Here is a 3980-nt window from a genome sequence, read left to right as displayed (position 1 = left end):
TTTGAAAAAAAAACTGAGGGAAACTCGGGAATAGTCTATCGTTAATGAAGAGAAAGGCAATGGAAATATTTTTATTTGAATTGGCAATGCTTTCTGATTCACATGCCTCACTCTACCCTCGTCCAGCTCTTAGGTAGATGGGACCCAGTACCCTGCAAACAACGAACAGTGAGAAGAGCCTTCAGGATTAAGGTCAGCGGAATGAAAAAAACAAAAGAAACATGGAAGATAAGCATTTTCAAGGAGATTGCGAAAGGGAAGAAGAAAAACTCCGATCTACGCAATCGGAAATTACTATCCTACTTCCTTCATCTCAAGAGTCAGGTCTGTTGTGCGTTGAATCAGTAGTTTCCTTTCAAAGCTAATTGCTAATAGAAATTTTCCGAAAAAAGTTCTGTTAATTGTTGTGTCGTCATCTTCCAATCATCGAATTGGATAAATCACTTCAGTACAAGTGTACTTTGGTGCTGCCACATTTTTTCTTCTTACACAGAGTGTAACTGAATTTAAAAAAAATTGGGGGAGCAATTTCAGAATACCCCCTCACTTATTTGCATATTGTCTTCTTCTCTTGAACAACGTGTGAAGCTTTTAATGAAGAAAACTCTAAGGAAGTCACGCTAACTAGTGATACATTTTTCTCGTATGCCGATTTGTTTCACGATGCTTCTAATACGTAAACTATGAACTCTTAATGTAGTTTTGCGTATTTGTATTTCATATGTGCATTTTTATTTCATATGGATTAAATTTGTTAATATATTAATTATGCAATGTTTGAGGTTTAGCTTACTAAAGCAGTCGAGGAGTGAGGCTCCTATAGTTAACTCACATATTCCAATTATCTAATACTTTGATAACAATCTACATTTATATACCACTTGTAACAGGATTTCCTTATGAAACATTCCTGGTCTCTAGGACGAGATCTAGGTAATGCCATTAATTTATATATTTTTAGAACTCAAGGAAAAGTATTCTTCGCAGATTGGCTGTAGTCCATCTTTCTGTTGGAGTGAATTCTTGTGAGTGGCATCATGTAATTTTTTGCATGTCTAGATATACACTGGGTATTTCAAGGGGAAATTGAGCTGTCCAGTAGTGTGGGATGCAAAAATTTTTTTTTCGGGGAAGTGGGGTCTCTGCTGCACGCCATTTTTACTCTCATGCTCACTTTAACATTGTAAGACAGAGTGAGATCTGGTTATCAGATTGGGCAATTGTTTGAAAGTGTTGTATGGTCGTTCCCTTGGAAATAGCCTCCCCGTTAAAATTGATGGTCGAAGAGCTCTGACAGGTGACTCAGTTTTATAAGCATAATCCTTGAGTAGCAAAAGAGGGAGTGTTCACAATCTAGGAGATGAGTCCAAAATGCACTTAAGTGTCACAAAGTGTCCCATCACCCTTCTTGCAAACTTCTCAAATTCATTTAGTAATTTATGAAGAGAAAACAAAGGAAATCACAACCGTGAAGGAGGTTTCGATGTGATCCTAATTACCTAATTATCATAAAATGCGGTGAACTTTTGCTTTGAATTTCTCTAAGAATTATTAATGCTTTGAGAAAGTATATCAAACACTCTAAAGAGTGTTTCATCAGATATCCAAACACTTTGAAGTTGGTTAAAAAAACTCAGCTGCACCTCGTTTTTTCAACCCACTTCTCAGTGTTTGAATATCTGATGAAACACTCTTCCTTGTGTTTGATATATTACTTCAGCATCACTTTTGACGAGAAATACAGACAAAAAAGGCTATAAAGTGTCCTCCTAACTATAATCCTTGAAGAGACAGAAACAGTAACCCTATAATCCTAACCTAAAAATAACCCAAATACAAAGGCTAACCCTAATGTTACAAACAGGTGGTTGACGCTTAGACTTTAGTTAGTGGGACATTTCGTGACATTTACCAAACTTGAGCATGCTTCTAATTATGTGCAGTTCTGGACACAAATGCAATTTAGAGATGCATTTGTATTATTGAAAACAGTGACAAAAACAAAACATTTTTGCAGCCCTCATGGACAAACACTGCTGCTCTTTTATAAAAACAATACACAAGCTGCAGCTGATTTTAGCTGAAAAGTGTCCAATCTGTCTGCTCATTTTGTTTGTTTGTCTTTTTTGTTTATTGCAGATGATATGCAAAGTACATTGTCCCAATCATGCTTTTGAACTGTATAGTAATTCTCTTGTTGGTTCTTCTCCTGTAACACCCATAACAAAAGCTGTTTATAAAGACAATAATTATACTCCGCAAGGGATGAAGCTTCCTCAATGAACAGCACATCAGTGTTTAACGACTGTGAAGCCATGATGGATATTTCATAAACTGAGTTTACCTCATGGGATCTATCCTGATGCCATTTGAAGTCAAAACACAACAAGTAGCAAGGAGTTGTGCATTGCACCGACATAATAAGATGGTAGCTATGAGATGAGTGTTATGTTATGGCAGGCTCCATCTGAAAATGGTGTAATTGTTTTACACTCGTAGTACATAGGAAAGGGTACGGAGGGAAATTTGAAAGCTGAATGGAGAGCAGTTAAAGCTAATAATTATTATAAAAAAAGGACAAGCAAACACATGACATTGAAGGGAAATTAATGATCCTGGCACAAGTTACATCCCAAAGATTAGTTTGACTAGTCCTTGTTATTAGCTCAAAGTGATGGGGCTTACTTGGGGCGAGGCTTGCGCAAGTTGTGGTCTTTAATACCTCTCTAACTACTAAGAGGGATTGAGTCAGGCTGAGTGTACGCAAACGATAGTCTGTCTGTTTTCAGTCTCTTTTGTTCTTACAAATGTGAAAGGTGCGGACCGTTACGTCAATAGTGAATTGTGTGGGTTGACCAGGGGTAAAATGTCTTGGTCCACTCTACAATTGCAGCAGTGGAGAGATTGAATCAATACAGGTCTCATAGAATGCACCTCAATAGTGCATTTTACAATAGACCATTTTACAGTTCTGTGCTCAGTTACCAGGCCTTTGAACACAGGTGAGCCTGGAGTTGACCTTGCTTTGATACAAAGCTCACTGCTTTTCTTATGTAAATTGAAATTCATTAGAATTACAACAACATGATTTACATAAGAAAAGCAATGAGGTTGGTAGCAAAGCCAGGTCAACTCCAGCCTCGCTTTTATTCAACATGACCTTGTTTTGATAGAAACCTCCCTGTCTTTCTTATGTTAATGATGCCTAAATAGTAGGAATTTACGTAAGATGAGCAGTGAGACTTCTATATAAACAAGGTCACCTCCAACCTCATTCTCATTCAAAGGTCAGGCAACAAAGCACACAACTGTGAAATTGTCTAATGAGTGACGTCAAACCAAACCAAACCAAACGGTAATCTCTCTGACCCATCACAACTGATGCAAGCAGCCTAACGAGCCAATCAGAATACGAGACATTTACACGTAGCCGAAGCTTTTCAGATCTTTTGCAAGTGTTTTACAATGTACACATGTCTTTGTTGATACTCACCCATATTAATTTATGTGGCCTGTATCAGTGCTTTAAACTCTCAAACTCCCAAAAACGGCTCTGCTGAATTCAGTACAATTACAACAACTAAATCAACTTTTAGTATGCCATTTGCCAGGACTTATTATGGGAAGTTCAACATTCGTTCTAAGGGTGCTGTTCTTTGGAATAACATTGTGGAGTCTTTAAAACATCTTCGCCTTTACGCATTTAAGTCTCCCCTAAAAGAGTCACTCATTACGTCATATTAATTATTTCCTCTCTACTCCAGTCCATCTGTAGTGACATCGTTTTCTTTTTTTGTGTGTGTTTGCTTGTCGTTTTTTCATTATATTTGTGCCCTCCTGAGTCGACTTTTTTACCTTTAGAAAAAATTCTTTATTCTGCCTCCTGGCTCAATTAGCTTTTTAGTTATTTTCTAGGGGGAATTGTACCTTTCTTAAGTCTAATGTTAATTTCATGTATCTCTATTTACGTGTGGTACAAA

At 37.2% G+C, this 3980-nt stretch overlaps 1 long non-coding RNA gene across 1 annotated transcript in view; it reads left to right on the top strand.

The window, feature by feature from the left end:
- The first annotated feature begins 203 nt into the window (after window positions 1–203).
- LOC138006899 (uncharacterized) overlaps window positions 204–3980 on the top strand; it is a 4441-nt gene continuing 664 nt past the window's right edge. Inside the window, exons 1-3 of the long non-coding RNA XR_011123953.1 lie at window positions 204–324; window positions 962–1025; window positions 2140–3980. The exon at window positions 2140–3980 is cut by the window's right edge and continues 664 nt beyond it. This is a non-coding gene — a long non-coding RNA (uncharacterized lncRNA). The remainder of the gene's footprint in view (window positions 325–961; window positions 1026–2139) is intronic.

Source organism: Montipora foliosa, chromosome 6 (genome assembly GCF_036669935.1).
Source record: "Montipora foliosa isolate CH-2021 chromosome 6, ASM3666993v2, whole genome shotgun sequence".
Taxonomy (NCBI): Eukaryota; Metazoa; Cnidaria; class Anthozoa; order Scleractinia; family Acroporidae; genus Montipora; species Montipora foliosa.
This window is presented reverse-complemented; position numbering and strand designations above follow the sequence as displayed.